Source organism: Ostrea edulis, chromosome 1, assembly GCF_947568905.1.
Source record: "Ostrea edulis chromosome 1, xbOstEdul1.1, whole genome shotgun sequence".
NCBI lineage: Eukaryota > Metazoa > Mollusca > Bivalvia > Ostreida > Ostreidae > Ostrea > Ostrea edulis.
The window spans coordinates 93,813,805-93,832,831 of NC_079164.1; the positions used below are offsets into that span (position 1 = coordinate 93,813,805).

The window sequence follows — 19,027 nt, forward strand, 5'->3', positions numbered from 1 at the left end:
GCTCAAATAAAGTATGGTTTTGACTTCAGTTACAAAAATATACGTAAATAAATAAATATTGAGCAGATGTCAAGTCTTTTTGTGACACAAGAAACATTGATTTGGGTTGAAACGTGGATATTGGGTAGTTCTATTGCACCAGGCCTATACATAGGTACATGAAGAATATATAGTAATGGAAAAAATCTACAAATAGTTGCTTGTCCTACATTTTTCCGATATTTTATAAAATCGTTCTTAGTTTTATTAGCCGTAAAAAAGTGGATTTACATGTGGAATAACATTGCTTATTTTGAGACGTTAACAGAGGTGTAAGTGAGAGCAAGGAACGACAACTCTGGGTAGAGATTGATCTGTTGTGACACGGGACCTCGGGTTTTCCGGTCTTATCAGAAGGATCGCCCTATTTAGTCGCCTCTTACGACAAGCAAGGGATATTGCAAAGGACCTATTCTAACCCGGATATCCACGGGGTACGGCATTTCTAAAGGACAAGCACATGTCAAATGTTTATATCGATAATGTATAGAATATACTAGTATACTAGGGAGTAATCGATTTTCACGGGGGCCAATTTTCATGAGTTATTACCACAAACATGGCTGATTCTACTGTGTATATTGATATACATGTATACGTATACATGTATACAATTACACATCACGTATTGTTGTCTTCACACTAAGACCAAGAGATTCAACACGAAAGAGAGGGGAAACAAGGACGTAACATTTTTTTTTATAATGAGAGGAAGGGGCTATGAAAAAATAAATTTCGACAAGCCTACCCCTCGATTTTTTGGTCTAATATAGAGCTGCCGCCCGTCCAAAAGTATTTGTGTTGGTGGGTAGATGTTGTTTTGTTCCTTGGGGAGCCAGAATCGTAAGATCAGAGGTATAGAGAATATTTAAGCTTTCAGAGCTGATGACACATTATTTAGAAATGTCAGGATAACTTGAAATCTTCTGCTTACAATGAGTGCGCTGTGGTACATGATATACAGTTAAGCTTAAAAACACTCTTTATGGCAATTTTCTGGGTCCATTCATGCACTTCTCAGCTCGTTATTTGCAGTCAATAAATTACATGTGCATTTGTATAGCGATAAATTTAACTAAGTAAAATATTAAAACGAGTAGTGCATTTTCACAATGCAGTGTCGAACAAATGTAGAAAGAATAAGAGTTGCTAAAGAGTTTACAATACCCTTGTAATAAACATAATTGTCGGTTTTGGTGTTTTTACTGAAACAGTCTGTATATTCATTTCGGTCCAATTTCTGAAGTTGGAGTTGATCCCTTTAAAAGTCAGCCGCCGAATGTAAAAGTAAACCTCTTCGTAAAACTCCACTATCAGTACAGATCACAGGCACTTGTTTCTGTAAATGACTTATGACCTCTGTATACTAATAATAGCACAAGGTACCTAGCTTCAAATGACACCGAATGGCACTTGAGAATGTCGGCCTTTTGAGCTTTCGAGCTGTAGATCCATGTTTTGTTGCAGTTTTCGGCGATAAGAGGCAATGAATGCAGTCATGTCATACATGGTTTTTAAGTTGAATGATTGTACAATACAACGGTAGTAAATACATTTGCATCGCAGATTCCCTGGAAGCTCAAAAGGCCGACATTCTCAGGGGTGCCATTCGGTGTCATTTGAAGCTAGGTACCTTGTGTTATTATTAGTATACAGAGGTCATAAGTCATTTACATTATTAGTATACAGAGGTCATAAGTCATTAACAGAAACCAGTGCCTGTGGTACAGATAGATAAACATGATTTAGTGTACAGTCTTACATTATTACTGTCAGTACAGATAGATAAACATGATTTAGAGTACAGTCTTACATTATTACTGTCAGTACAGATAGATAAACATGATTTAGAGTACAGTCTTATATTATTACTGTCAGTACAGATAGATAAACATGATTTAGAGTACAGTCTTACATTATTACTGTCAGTACATATATATTATTATCGTCGGAGGCCCTAAATTCGTTACAGTCCTAGAGTCGTGTCCCTTTTGTTTTCCTCGCGTATCTCGCGAGATTTTATCCGAGGTTGCGCAATCCGTGAGAAAATTTTTACTATGATATGTGACGTCACATCTTACTACACAACAGCCGACAATGCGATCAAAAAAGGTAATATTTTCTTTTCTGTTTTTTTTATTCAAATATTTGCTAAGATTACTTAATCCCAAATAAAGACACAGATGGAAATGGTCAAATACTACAGAAGCCCATTAGTGCAAACCAAAACTAAATAAAAAACGAACTTATTATATAAAAAACGAAATTATTATATAAAAAACGAAAAAACGAAATTATTATATAAAAAACGAAATTATTATATAAAATACGAAATTATTAAATAAGAAAAGGAACGTACTGTAATGATGTGAACTGATACATGTAAGTCATTAATTCTACATGACACGGCAAAGTATTCAGTACTTGGCATAAACGAAGGCCACCTGGCACCAGTTTTAGCAGCCACACTGGTACCGTATCACACCACCGAAACTTAATTAGTGTAAAATCAAGTGATTGTTGAGGTACCTGACTGATGGGAGCCTTTAGTTTTCATTTTTGATTTAATAATTTCGTTTTGTTTTTTTATTTTGGGTTTTTTATATATTAATTACGTTTTTTATTTAATATTTTCGTTTTTATTTTATTAATTTCGTTTTTTATTTAATAATTTCGTTTTTTATATAATAATTTCGTTTTTTATATAATAATTTCGTTTATTATTTAGTTTTGGTTTGCACTAATGGGCTTCCGTAAAATACACTTCTAAACCCAAAATTTAAGAATATAACATCGGTTGTCTCCTTTGTTGACAGCCAGCGAATGAAAGTCATGTGATCTGATTGGAATGTTTAAGGCCAAACAAAGATAATTTTTCGTTACGAAGAGTGAAGTTCCTTATAGCATTTTTAAAATGTTTTGTGTTATTATTAGGTTAATCCTGTGTCCAAAAAGAAAAAATACAGACTGTATTCTCCCACAGCTTTGACAAACGCCTACAAAATGGTAAAGGAACACAAAATGTCGGTTAAAAAAGCATCGAGAATGTTTTATGTGCCTGATACAACTCTCAGGGATAGAGTTCTAGAGAAGGTAGATCCAGAAACTGCAGTTTTTGGAAAAAGTCCTGTGCTGGAGTGCTTTGAAGAAGTAAATCTTGTTAGACATTTTAAGACAATGGCAGCTTATGGGTATGGATACACTAGACAGGAATGTGTTGGTATTGCATCTGATTATGCTGTGCATCTTGGCAAAAGAACAATAGACAAGCCATTTACAATGAAGTGGATTAGGGGATTTCTCAAAAGATGGCCTGAGCTCAAAGTCTTAAAGCCAAGGGGACTTGAACATGTGCGAGCAAAGATGGCATCCAAAGAGACAGTTGCTGAGTATTTCAAGAATCTTGCAAACACTATCTCAACATATGACATGCATGACAAGCCGCATCTCATTTATAACATAGATGAAAAAGGCATATCCATTGATCATAAACCACCATCAGTTGTAAGTGATTCCACATACTGCCCACAGGCTGTAACTTCTGGTAGGGGGAAAACTATTACTATTCTCGGAGGAGTTGCCATACCACCATTTTTTATTTTCCCCGGGAAGCGGATGAGACCAGAATTATTAAATGGGGCATGTCCAGGAACTAATGGGACTATGAGTGAAACAGGTTGGTCAAATGGTGTTATATTCCGTGAATATTTAGAAAACCATTTCTTGAAGTTTGTACCTCTGAGAGACAATGAAAAGGTTCTTCTACTTTTGGATGGACACCGCTCCCATGTTTCTGTTAATCTGGTAGAATGGGCAAAACAGCAGGGCATCATCATCTTCATTTTACCTGCACATACCAGTCACATCTTGCAGCCCATGGATGTCTCCTGCTATGGTCCCTTAGAGGAAATATACAACAACCTGTGCCACAAATTGATGAGGGAGTCCTCTGCTAACATTACCCGATATAATGTATGTGATGTTGCTGGCAAAGCATACACTAGAGCACTTTCTCCAGAAAATATTCAGTCTGGATTCAGAAAACAGGTATCTCCCTTTTGAATTCTGAAGCGATCAGGATGGAATGTCTGGCTCCAACAGAGGTGTTCAAGCAAATCAGCCCTGATGTAAACTCAACACTAAGTGAAAAGAATACACACAATGATAATGGCAATTCAGATACTGAGGAAGAAGACAGGGGCTTTGTAATGGAATTAGTGAACAAAGAGAAACACTTGAAGGACGTAAAGAGTGATTCAGTTCGCAAGAGAGAAAAACATTAAGTAAGATAGTGGCAGGGAAGGAAATTTCTGATGGAGTAATTGAGAAAATGGTGGAGCACGAAAGAATTCAGAAAGGATCACATGGGGGGGGGGGGGGGGGGGGGGGGGGGAGTCAACCAGTGTGAGGAAAGCCAAACCAAAAAAGGAAATTGTTTTCATTGATGACACTCAACAACCAGGGCCATCAGCTATAAATTTGATTTCTGATGATGCCAATAGTGACTCGGACAGTGACACTGAGAACATAGATCCATCGAAGCTTTGTTGCATTTGTCACAGATGGCAACCGGAACAGATCAAGAATTGTGTTTCTTTAGTGTTTACCAAATGGGCACAGTGTGACAGATGTAACCGCTAGGTTCATTTAATTTACTGCTCACCTGTGAGATTTGTTAGAAGGAATGACTCATTTTTCTGTCCTCACTGTACAGAAGAGTGATTAAAATGTTTACAATTATCCCAATATACTTTACTGTTATTATTATATTGATTCAATTTTTTTTAATGTTAATTACTTTGTTAAAATTGTTATCAAATGTTATTATATTTGTTAACTGAATTTGTTATATCGTGCAATTCCCCATTTATTCATTGTTGCATTATTTTTCATTATAAACGAATCTTTAGACTGCTTTGGCCTTACAGTTTTGTTTATATCTGACGTCACGACTCTGGGACCAGTTTTTCAAAATGGCGTATCCGCTTCATTGGTGTTTGCAGTGCTAAATTATTTATTTATTAAAAGAAAAAATAATGAAAATGATGTAAAGTCCTACGAAGAAATAGAAGTCCTTTAGGTATGTTATAATAAATTTAGTGTAACAAGTTTAAACAAGCGATTAATGTGGCAAACATCCTTAGGGTAACGACTCATGGACCTCCGAGGATACTACAGTAACTTGATCCGAAGAGTCGGATCACGTCGAGTTGACAGGCGCGGATCATCAGATCACACGAGACGCGAAGCGTCGAGTTTGATCTGATGACCCGCGCCTGTCAACGAGACATGATCCAACTCTTCGGCAAACTCCCCATCGAGGCCTCATTACGTCACAGTGCCTACGAATAGACCTCTCCTATGTGACGCACCACAATATACAGATTTGTATATTGTGAGTCCGCGATTATCACGCAGACAAATTACACTAAAGAAGTAGTTCGCAGTTAAAAGTCTGAAGATATTAATACTAAAAGCATTAATATAAAAGTATGGATTTTATTTTAAACATAAAATGATCAAAAGATCATTAAAAAGTAGGGATACTCTGTTCAAATTATTGTGTAAAGTAATGAATTTGATGTTTACGTTCTTGTTTTGAAAGTTGTTTACGTTTGACGTTATGTTTTTTCGTCATTCTACAGTGACGTCACAGTATACGCGGCCTAAGAAATCGCTATCCCATAATGCCTAAGTGGAAGAGTTTGGTTTGTGAGCAAACGAACTCTGGTGGAAGTTTGACTCTTCGGATCAAGTTACTGTAGTAATGATAAATTTATTATATACCCCCTTCTGCATTTTAAATCCACAGTTATAAGATGATAAATGTAATCCAAATTATCAAAAACACAGACATACCATGAAATTATGTTTTGTGTACGTAGTTTTGTTTTGTGACGCGGTCAATATTTTCCATAAATAACGTTGCGTTGTTGCATTGTGACGTCATCAGTTTCAGAGGATACTGACAAACTCCCCGTCGAGGCCTCATTACGTCACCTACGAATAGACCTCTCCTATGTGACGCACCACAATATACAGATTTGTATATTGTGAGTCCGCGATTATCACGCAGACAAATTACACTAAAGAAGTAGTTCGCAGTTAAAAGTTTGAAGATATTAATATTAAGAGCATTAATATAAAAGTATGGATTTTATTTTAAACATAAAATGATCAAAAGATCATTATAAAGTAGGGAGACTCTGTTCAAATTATTGTGTAAAGTAATGAACTTGATGTTTACGTTCTTGTTTTGAAAGTTGTTTACGTTTGACGTTATGTTTTTTCGTCATTCTACAGTGACGTCACAGTATACGCAGCCTAAAAAATCGCTATCCCATAATGCCTAAGTGGAAGAGTTTGGTTTGTGAGCAAACGAACTCTGGTGGAAGTTTGAGGATACTGATACAGAATCAGACAACCACAGTGTAGTGATCCGGAAAACCGGATCACACGCTGTGAAATCCACAGTATCAACGAACGATACATTGATGGGTATATAATAAATATATATTATTACTACAGTAACTTGATCCGAAGAGTCGGATCACGTCGAGTTGACAGGCGTGGATCATCAGATCACACGAGACGCGAAGCGAAGCGAAGCATGATATTTGACCTGGTGATCATCAAGTTCTGACTCAAATCTCCTAAACTTTAACCTTGCTCAAAATGTATGAATGGTGAGTGGTGGGACTATATCATACATGTATGTGCATTCCTTTCTTTTTGTTGTTTATTGTTCTTTGTTACCACCATGGTCATCGTGTTTCACAAACGTTTCTTGTTGGTGGGTAGAAAATGTAATGAATTTGAGAAATAGCAATACCTTGATAATTTTCAAACTTCTACACCGCTAAGTCGTTAAAACAGGTAATGATAGTTTCATCGTTAAACGCTCAGCATCAGATGTGAATGTCACGGGTCCTCGGAGATGACCTTAAAAACGGATGCCCCGTATCACAGTAGATGTGGCACGCTAAAGAACCCTCACTGCTGAATGACTGTAAGCGCCGAGCATAGGCCTAAATTTGAGGCCCTTCATCGGTCTTGATGACGTCTCCATGTGAGTGAAAAATTCTCTCGACGTTTAACAAGATACAATCAATCAATCGTTAAACAAGATACAATCAATCATTCTAAATGAGAGATTTTGATATTATATTTATCTAGATGTGGGAGAGGAAACAGCCTAGCAGAAACTGTGTTGTGTGAGATCGACCCTGTTTATGATATATCTTGCGTAATGACCAGAAAAACGATATCTGCATTAAACAAATGAATGTGCACGTATGACCACTGCGCTTGTCCCCGAGGTAAGATGTGATACGATATTGAAAATGGCTTGTGAGAGGACGCTGCATTTTATCAGTATTAAAATTAGAAGATTCTGCCTTTATTCTGTATAATTTTCTAGATTCTGTAATAGGCGAAAAATTTCAAACTTTGACCGGTATAGGTTCCATTTCATAGGCAGGTACTTTTGTCGTCTATAGGCGACAAAAGAAAGGATGAATCAAGAGATTGATTGACTGTATATTGTTTAACATCCCACTGGATAATTTTTTACTCACTGACAACTCAACTGTATGACAAACGGGATGATTTCAGCTTCTCCATCGTCAACTTCCCACATTTATGTAGCAATATTCCATTATCACCTGCATATGGTGTTTATATATCTCAACTGATTCGATATGCAAGAGCTTGTTCTGGGTATAGTCAGTTTTTAAATCGAGGTAAGCTACTGACAAACAAGTTGATGGTACAGGGATTTCAACAGTCTCGATTGAAGTCAGCATTTCGCAAATTCTATGGTCGTTATAACGATCTAGTTCGTCAATACAACCTCGCATTGGGTCAAATGCTGTCTGACGTGTTTCATACCGATTGCTAAGCCGTTCTTGGCACACTGATTTTGACTGCGGATGGCTCCGTTTGCTTGATCGGAATGTGGGGCTCACGGCGGGTGTGACCGGTCAACAGGGGGTGCTTACTCCTCCTAGCCACCTGATCCCACCTCTGGTGTGTCCAGGGGTCCGTGTTTGCCCAACTATCTATTTTGTATTGCTTGTAGGAGTTATGAGATTGATCACTGTTCGTTATCTTCACCTTGCATCCCACTGGATAATTTTTTACTCATATGGAGACGTCACCATTGCCGATGAAGGGCTGCAAATTTTAGGTCTATTATCAGCGCTTACAGTCTTTGAGCAGGTAGGGATCTTTATCGTGCCACACCTGCTGTGACACGGGGTCTCGGTTTTCACGGTCTCATTCGAAGGACCATCCCCTTTAGTCGCCTCTTACGACAAGCAAGGGGTACTGAGGACTACAATTATAAAAACAAATCCTTTTTCGCATATTTCTTGACCCCTGTGTAACGAGATAGCTATCAGAACTATCTCACTTCTGACGCCAATATAATATTGAACGCGACAGTCAGGATTCTGGCCCTTTCAATGTCATTTACCGAGATTTTATAGAAGAACAAAACATTATTTTCAGTTCATGAATTTATTGAGTCTGCATTAAATAATTCTAATTACATTCTATGGCATAATAATTGACCATAATTAATCCAGGCTTCTTAACCACCCCTAAGTACAACAAAGTCAGATTCTTAAATAATCAGAATATGTGACTTGCATATATATTTAAATATAATTAAAATAATTTCGACTAATTTAAGAATTTCCCCAATTTAGTTTGATCTCAAAATAATTGAGATATGTGACTAGTAAAGTGTAAAAATAAGTTAAACGCAAATTCCCAACTTTAACAAGTTTAAATGGAGATTTAATTAAGATCGAATCCTGAAATAATCAAGATATGTGATCCCAATTAAATTCCCTAACTTACTAAGAGCAATTTAAATCAATTAACAGTTGACTTAATAAAAATATAATTACCAATCTCTAAAAACGTTTTTGAGGAGGTCAGAATTTTCAAGAATTTTTTGACGGTTTTTTATTGGTGAATATTAGGAAGCCCTTTAGAATAGTCTACCACAAAAGGAACACGGTTACCCTGCTTCGTCTTTTTTCTGTAGTTTAGGAGATTTTAGAGATATGCCCATAGTGGCTTTTAAAAGAGACAAAAAATTAAAAGACATTCTGTTACATAAGAAACACAATAATCTATTTTTTAGAAAGAAAAAAAAAATTATGCGAGCCGTCTGGTGCTAAAACGTGTACTTTGTGTCAATATGTCATTAATACTAATCAAATTGAGTACTGCAACGGTAACAAATATCACATCAAAAATTATATCAATTGTATATCCAGCAATGTAGTTTATGGAGTGTTTTACAAAAAATGCAACAAAATTGTATATGTGGGAGAAACTGGGGTAACTTTATCCCAAAGACATGTTTTGAATTTGTCATTTATTAGACGAGAAATTTATGACCCGGTTGCTATTCAGTTCTATACAGATTCTCATAGTATTGACGATTATTCTATAATAGGAATTGAAAAACTTTATAAAGATGACATTTATCGTCGTTTTAGAGAAAATTTATGGAAGAAAAAATTAAATACTTATGTACCACACGGAATAAACAAAAGGGAACATTTTTGTCTTTAATAATTAATGTCTTGTATGCAAAGAATGTGTTATAATAACTGATTATAACAATATTGATGTATTTTCAATTAACTAGTTACTGTAAATTTCTTGTTTATATTCACTTAGGCCAGAAGTTAACTGCTTTGTGTACAAACATTTCTAAAATGTTGTTACATTACTTACCAAATATTTAATTGTACGCATAGTAATATTTTAGGATGTGTCCACGAGTTCGGGTGAATATTGTTCATTTTATTATTAGACTCTTACCTTTTTCAAATGTTTTTCGCGCAATATCAACTTTGACGTTACTTTTCAATATTGTATATTATTATATACTTTCAATGTCATCTCTTCTTTTTTCTTTAAAAGTTTGCGGGCATATATCACACGATATATGCCCGGAAACATTCCGGCCCGCAAACATTACGTCACAATCAAATTTCTACGCCGTTAATTTTGAAATTTTTCGTGTTTTTCATCTTTTACTCAGTTAAACCGATAAAGTTATTGTTAAAAATAAAATTATTGTTAGTTTCTAAATGAAATTGAAAGTATATGATAAAAAGGTTATAGACTTTGTATGGGAAATATGACGACCTCGTTTTTGTCGAGAACGGACCTCGCAAGCTCGGTCCGTCTACACGCCAAAAAACTCGGTCGTCATATTTTCCCATACAAAGTCTATAACCTATAAATACTTACTGTGACGTCATAGTACTTTCGTGTATGTAGTCTTGCGTTACGTTGCTATGAGAGATAAACACGACAGAAGAAGACCGGTAACCAAACTTCTGAGAGTTCGTTTGATTAGAAAACTCTTCCAGTTAGGCATTATGGGATAGCGATTTCTTAGGCCGCATATACTGTGTGACGTCACTGTAGAATGACGAAAGACATAACGTCAAACGTAAACAACCTTCAAAACAAGAACGTAAACATCAAGTTCATTACATTACACTATATTTGAACAAAGTCCCCCTACTTTGTAATGATCTTTTGATCATTTTATGCTTAAAATAAAATCCATACTTTTATATCAATGCTCTTAATGTCCATATCTTCAAACTTTTAACTACGAACTACTTCTTTAGTGTTATTTGCCTACGTGATAATCGCAGACTCACAATATACAAATCTGTATATTGTACTGCGTCACATAGGAGAGATCTATTCGTAGGTGACGTAATGAGGCCTCGATGGGGAGTTTGGACCGGTAACACGGTCGAAATATTTCTACAAAGTGTTTAGAGTTTTTTTATTTTATTTTACTTCGAAAAGAGAATATATATATATACATATATATATATATATATATATATATATATATATATATAGTAACCCTATACCAAAAGCATGTTTTGAACTTGTCATTTATTAGACGAGAAACTAATGACCCTGTTGCTATTCATTTCTATACGGATTCTCATAGTATTGACGATTATTCTATAATAGGAATAGAAAAACTTTACAAAGATGACATTTAGCGTCGCTTTAGAGAAAATTTATGGAAGAAAAAATTAAATACTTATGTACCACACGGAATAAACAGAAGGGAACATTTTTGTATTTAATAATTGATGTCTTGTAAGACTTGTATGTAAAGAACGTGTTGTAATAACTGATTATAACAATATTGATGTATTTACGATTAGCTACTTACTGTAATATTTCTTGTTTGTATTCACTTAGGCCAGTAGTTGACTGCTTTGTGAACATACATTTCTAAAATTCTGTTTCATTACTAATACCAAATATTTAATTGTACTCATAGTCATATTTTAGGATGTGTCCACGAGGTCGGGTGAGTATTGTTCATTATATTATTACGACTCTTACCTTTCTCAAATGTTTTTGGCGCAATATCAACTTTGACGTTTATAATATTTACTGTGACGTCATAGTCCTTTCGCGTATGTAGTCGTATGTTACGTTGCTATGAGAAATAAACACGACTGAAGAAGACCGGTAACACGGTCGAAATATTTCAACAATGTGTTTAGAGTTTTATATATATATATATATATATATATATATATATATATATATATATGCTTCAACTTTAGATTTGAAATTATTTCATCAGCTTTGAAAGAAAACTCGATAATTTCTGGTAGTTAATTTATGATATCACAGTTGACAAAATATTATATAACGTATTCACACCTACAGTTACTTTCACATTTCATTTATGATATGTTACCTTACTGAAAAATTTAGGAAATGAACAACTTTATTGGCATTTACAGGAAAAAAATCCCAAAACGGATTATTTCAGGCAACAAATATTTCTTGTAATCAGTATTCTACTTTGTTTGGAATTATTAACAATGTTGTTTGAATGCATGTTCATAAAGTTTCTTTTGGAGTGAATATTGAATCATTTAATTTTACATGTTAACACGCCTTTCATTGGTTGAATTATCATATGAATATCGTATACCCCGAAAAATAAAATAATAAATGGCCGGAACTACTTTCTATTGGAATGCTGGGAGATTCCCCTGAATGGTCTATTTATAGATTGGGAATCCTGAAAAGAACAACGTAACAACTCTATCGATCCAAATAAATTCATTCAACAAAAACATTAACATATTAAAAAGGCATAATCATGTTATTCGCTCCGCGGTGCGAATGACTTAACATGTTTTGTTTATACGTGTTAACTATTGATTTTTTATAATCATGCTATTTATTCCGTTTATAAAAGCAAAAATCATTCATTCACATTTACGAAATAAATGCTATATTTAAGTCCGTAGAGTACATGCTAATTCGCTCGCGGAGCGAATAACATGATGATGCCATTAAAAATAAATAAATAGGATTCCATGGGGGGAGGGGGGGATTTTGCATCATGCGCTACGCGCAATGATGCAGTTTTCCGTCTTTTTTGTTCGTGAATCCCTCCATCCACCGAAAAGATAATATTTTCATTCCTTAAATACAATATATCAGACCACAGCATCCGGTACGATGCCCTATATTAATTCAATTTCGTAAATACTCTAGTCAATTTTAAAATAAGATATAAATACTTTGCAGAAAAGTTTATATCAATATTTACATATGAAATTTCCCGTTTCTAAGTATTTTATAAGGTGCATGGTTGTATTTTGTAAAAGCTGTCATGAAAATAAATGGTGTCTTTATCCTGAAGGAATTCTTATTCTGAAATTCAATGCGTCATTAATAAATTGTATGGTACTCAACATTTTTTGCAACTGTTTGTTACGTTTTACAAATCGAGGTATTGGAAAGTGATAAACTCGTTTATCCATATAATTTTAACAAATCAAATTGTTAAATAATGTGTATGATAACAGTTATGATATCTACATCGACAACCCCCCCCCCCCTTCTTAATTGCATAACGTACGCAAAATGTGTTTACCTTTCGGATCAAAGACTCGATAATTGTTCTGTTTATTCCTCCTCAGCTGCCAAATTTCACTTTTTAGCAGACGACACTGAGGTAATGTTTTCAACAGAAGAATTTCATACTAGGGCTATTCAACGGATTTTTTAAGCTACAGATGAAAAATATTACAGTGTCCCAGTTACCTCGATGTCACAGTTACCCCAATTTCCCCTACAAATAATTGTTATATATTCTTCATGACCGTTTAGTGTTGTAACCTCCGTTACGGAGATGTTACCAAAGGCGATATTGAATTTTCATAATGAACAGCTGATGGTTATTCGACTTGTGATATTCCATTTTCTGTGTCATCGATAATTGGAGAGGGAAACTGTTATTTTGTTTAACCTAACGGTCAATAACAGAATAGCTACTTGTTGAAATACACCCTTAGCCTGCCAGAATGAACAATATATTGAAGGAGTAATGCAGGAGAAAAATAAGCTTCGATATAAAAACATGAAAGTTTCTAAATGGTTTGCTTTACATAGTTTTGATAGTTAACAGGACATGTTTACTCCCAGGCACCTGATCCCACCTCTGTTATTTCCAGTGGTCCGTATTTATCCTACTCTTAAATTCGCATACTTTATGGTATTTTTGAAATTGATAACTGCTCGCTATTTTAAGTTTTTCACTTTACAGAGTTTTGATTGTTACCAAATAGATGCGGCCGAATTTGACACTTGCGGCAATAAGTTTTCTAGTATGGTTTTGTCCCGACTTTCAATAATGTGTACTTGACTAATGGTTGATTATACGGGTCAACTACAGGATTCTTACTGTTTGATTAATATTAGCATATCAACATGAAATTATTCGACTTATTTTTTGCTGGTTTCAATGGTTACTTTTTAAAGATAATCCAATGACGTCATATATAAGTAGTGATTGCTACGCCCTAAACTTACTGTTCCTCAGTGACGTCACAGTCATCATTGTGATGTCATAAATAAACACAACTTAGTGATCTGTGTTTTGTTATATGTGTTTCGTTGTCTTTAAAGTTAGCAGTTTCAAAAACATGGCTAAGTGGACAATGTTTCTATGTTTCTTGATTGGAATGGTTCTCATCGTGGTCAGACATCGCGAGTTCTTCATGTGGTGAGTCAAACACAGGATAGAAACGGGGGGGGGGGGGGGGGGGGAGGGGGGGGGGGGGGGGGGGGGGGGGGGCGGGGGGGGGGGGGGGGGGGGGGTAACTAGGGCTTTCCCGACCATAATACTAAGTAATTGGGATAAATTCTTTTTATTCAAATTGAAGGGGTGGCAACTTCGGGACCTATTTTAGATCCGCCATCATAATGTCATTCCAGGATTTTAAAATTCAGTTTAAATCCACATTGTTTAGAATTATATCTTAATCATATTAATTGATGTTATTGTCGTTAACCAAACCAAGAGAAGACCCTAACTGCCATAGAGAAATTGGCAGTGTGGATAGGTGTCATGGAGAAACCAACACCGTGTCCTGGGGCAGCGAAACTATACTCTGTGAGTTTTACGAATACTTATCAACCTTATTTAAGACAATAGTAAACATTTACTGATTTGATTCTTATAATTTACATTACAAACATACAGCTTAAGTAAATTGTCGATTATTTCTTAATCTATGGGATTTTTAAAAACATCTTTGACAGATGGTTGTGGAGATGGCAGGGTGTGTTGCGGTACTGCTAGCTGTACATATGGATGGGTGATCTACGTGATTTTATACAGAATCACATTGCTAATCACCGGCTTCCTTTTGTAACCATAGAGGAATATTTTTCCCAGAAAGGTAGGAAGAATCTGGTTGTGGATGTTCTAAAAAATGGTGTTCGTCTTTCTTCACGCCGGGTATTCAGATAATCGTGCCTTGTTTTAATCAAAGTTTTAGTGTTGTAAGTGGATATTCAATATACACAAACGTTTTATTATCAGAAATTTCTGAAAAATCAACGAGTTTTTAACTTTTACTCAACTATATCTACCGAAGGAGAGCGAGATTCAATTTTATTTTCATATACATCTCCGACGGGATTTTCACCCCGTTCTACGTTAACATGCTCTCTACCCAATACAAGGGTTTGGTAAACATCTCCATTTCGTACATGTAAGTACGTATCGGCCTCGTAAGAACTACGCATGTTAACTCTGGATTCTCGCCTACCATTTTTAACTCGTTTATTTAAAAAAAAACCACCAAACACCCTTAGCAATTTTGCTAATGATATTATTAGTAGAATTAATCAGTAATTGATTATTAAGTTTAATATCAGTGCTAATGAATCAATTACTCTTAATTACAACTCCTTTTGATAAGGGGGTAGAAAAATATGTTCCTTGAAATCAGACTTTAAAACGTCATACTAGTATATTTTAAAATGCTAATTGATATGAATTAAATAACCTTTTCAAATTACTTTACATTATTGAGTAAAAATAGTTCATCCTCATTTTTCATAGTTTAATTAACCTCATTTGCAATTGATCATTTTCGCCGTCTGTTGGTCTGTAAACATATACATGTATTCCCCTCCGTGAAACAAAAGTTTTGGTATAAATTTGCTACATGACAATTATAATACCATGTGTAACGGAATTTGTGTTTCACAGGGAGGGAGATGGTCGCCAAACCACGGGTTATTGTTTCATTCTATTAATAGAATGAAACAATAACCCGTGGTTTGCGACGATGAGGGAGGGAATGTTTTAAAAATATTTTCCGTTTTAGAGAAATATGTGGTTTTAACCAAATTTTAGAGTTATCTCTCTTTGTTTTGTCAAATAAATAATTCTTCGCCCCCCCCCCCCCCCCCCCCCCCCCCCCCCCCCCATGATAAAATTTCTGGATCCGCGTCTGGTACATGTACATCATCTATGGTCATCACTGAATTCCCCCCTGGCGACGGAAGTAGTTTTAGAATTAGAAACAGGTAGGGATACACGGCAGGCGATTTTTTCTAGCATTTTTACATGCGCCATGGTGAGAGCGAGGTTGGGTCTCCGAAGGCATAGTTTGAACTTGCATCAATAATCTGTTTCTTGCAATCTTCTTCACTCGCAGTGTTCTTTAATCTAAATGGATCCTTACTGGTCATAGTTTCAGAGAAAGTGCGATCCTGTTGAAAATTATCTACGTGTAAGGGACCTTCCAAATCCATTATACTCTCCCCCCTTGGTAAATTGACTGATACACACCAATGTTAACTCCCTTGATCGGACCCGTATCGTCGGGATCGGAGGTGTCTTTAATGTAGAGTTGAGAATGACACACTTCGTAGTTTTCGGCGGATGTAGCCAGCAAGGTATCGATGTAGGCCTTGTAAGGATAGTTTGTTTCCAGCTGTATCACTGTCCAGAGTACCAATTTTGATGCACCAGATGCGCATTTCGACAAATTATGTCTCTGCAGTGAAGCTCAACCGAAATGTTTGAAATCCGAAATAACAATGAAGTTTTAGAGCTATTATGGGCAAAAACAGTGTGCCAAAATAGTGGAGTCAAATTCGTTCAAGGATAAGAGCTATGCGTGAGGGAGATAATCCTTAATTTGGAAATGAAGTTCTAATAGATTTTATAACAGCAATTAAATATACATCCGTATCTTCAAGCTAGTAACGAAGTACTTTAGCTAATGGGCTGTAGAGACCCTCGGGGACTAACAGTTCACCAGCAGAGGCCTCGACCCAGGGGTCATAATGTAAAACTTATAGGGTACCAATTTTGATGCACCAGATGCGCATTTCGACAAATATGTCTCTTCAGTGATATATAATTTCACCAGGGAAATTGTTACACGACCTTGCTAAGACGACCAAATTCACGAAATACATTCAAGAATGTTTCATCTTAGATCTGTCGCCTTGAATTTGTCATGTTGCTGCGTTTGATGTTCGGACATTGTTCTAGGTCAATAAAAATATTAATTGATTTCAAAGGAAACATTACCCTGATCTATCATCTTGAATTAGTTGTGTTTGATGTTGTTGGGACATTATTCTAGAATTTATTTATTTTTTCCAAAGTAATAAGCTAATGTAAGAAATTAAGAAACAATAATACATATCAATGATTAGAGGTTTCTCTCTTTCTTCTTTGTATGTTCTCTGTTGTGACATTGTAATTTGTGTTAATATTATACCGTCTGGGTCATTATAACATACACATCTACAAGTGCTTCAATGCTATTCATTTCCTGTAGGATTAGACGAAAGTGTCGGGGAAATGACATTGCCACTGATACTGAGTCCCAGTCCATAACTGAATTTCACGCAGTGGTAATGCGGGATTATAAAACCGATTGACTTTTTTCAGGTGCGCACGTTTTAGGGAAGCTTCTAAGACGAAGAAGAAAAGTGAATGAAGACCCTCGCCCAGTTCCACAACCTCCACCGCCGCCTCCCCATCCCAGACAGCTCCGCCGCTCATCTCGACAGAGACTACCCCCAAATAAGCTGTCGTATTGACTGTGTTATTATATCGATTTTCTTGTTTTTGCATGTATTATTGATATTACTTTTTTTTTTCCTTTTTAAAATCAGAAATGCTGTAATATGAATTCTGTCATTTCAAATAGATTGTGTTAAAAAAAAATGTTTGCCCTCTCCAGACCGACTATTTTTTAAATATAGTTTTTAGTCGATCTTATTAATAAAAAATGCTTTCAAATTATTTTTTCACACCAATTTTGAAGTTAATTTCCCTCTTCCTATCAACCCAAAGTTTAAACATTGAGTCAGATCAGGAGAGGACAAACAATATTTTTTTTTTAAAAAGTGGCTCTAAATTATCAACCATTTCCTGTTATTCTTTTACGAAGAATAAAATCTGAATTTTTGATTTTTGTCTGTAATGTTTTTTCTATAGCATTTTCAGTGTAAATAACTGTAGGATATTTGTAAAACATTGATATTTTTCTTAAAAAACTCACTTTAAACGACAATTATGCTTACAACCCAACCTACAGTCAATCACTTACTGATCCATACGACTTCAAAATTGATTGTGAGTATTGAGTGAAAAAAAAATGGAGAAAAGTCAATTGAATTTACCAAATTCTTTATGTAATCAATAAAATGTAACAATATAAGGGAAAACACTATATGCATGAAGGAGTAAAAAAAATCACAAGTATAAAAGAAAGATACAAAGTCATGATTCTTTTTAATACATCGGAAAAGCGCTGCGATGAGAGAGAGAGAGAGAGAGGGGGGGGGGGAGTAATCTATGATCCTTTTCGCTTGTTTTAAAATCTTCCGAACTCAGACGGAGAAGTTGAGATTGTACCAGATAGGATAGATCAGAAATAAACAGTGAATTTTTACGGTAGTTTTAAAATTTTCTGAACTCAGACGGAAACTTTCGAGAAATTGAGATTGTACTATATTACTATATAGCGGAAATGTTAATTTCCGGACAAAATCAGCCGAGATCTAATACAAGTTACCCGGAGAGAAACCCGTGTATGAAATGGTGTAATAAATGTTTATGACTAATGATATACAACATATTGATAATCAACAGTATACTGCGTCTAGTTCATTAGTCTTATCTCAAAAGAGCGGTTATACAGTGTCATATAAAGGAATAGTTGTAGGTTGGGGTGGGTTTTTTTTTTTACCGTGAACTTGCAGTCTCCGCTTAAAACACCGCTTTCGTTGAAATGCGAGCTGTCACGGTGTAGACAGAAGGTTCCCAGCTCTAAAAGCGGGTTTCTCCTCGTTTAAATGCATCATTCCATGATTTTTGCCTCGTTTGATCCGACGGGAAAGCGTGCTTACATCTTTCATAACACTCGACCTGCAGGCGACCGTTTCACTGACCAATCGTAGGTCCTAAACGTAGGATCTAATTGTTGTCCTTAAAGTTATAGTGGATCTGAGGGGTGGAGGGTGTAAAATAGTTTGTGAACACTTCTTCTATATATGGCTTATCGGAGTTCATAATGTCTATGTTCCTGTCCATGCTTTTTCCTTCATACCATGCAGTACATTAAGGATGTAT

General features: G+C 35.5%; 1 protein-coding gene across 7 annotated transcripts in view; it reads left to right on the top strand.

The window, feature by feature from the left end:
- Positions 1-17,880, top strand: part of LOC125673517 (uncharacterized) — a 40,851-nt gene extending 22,971 nt beyond the window's left edge. For all 7 annotated transcript variants that reach the window (XR_008803368.1, XR_008803378.1, XR_008803369.1 and 4 more), the window contains 4 exons: positions 11,387-11,416; positions 14,439-14,530; positions 14,680-14,819; positions 17,339-17,880. The gene's annotated coding sequence lies outside the window, so the exon portion shown is untranslated. The remainder of the gene's footprint in view (positions 1-11,386; positions 11,417-14,438; positions 14,531-14,679; positions 14,820-17,338) is intronic.
- Positions 17,881-19,027: the final 1,147 nt, after the last annotated feature.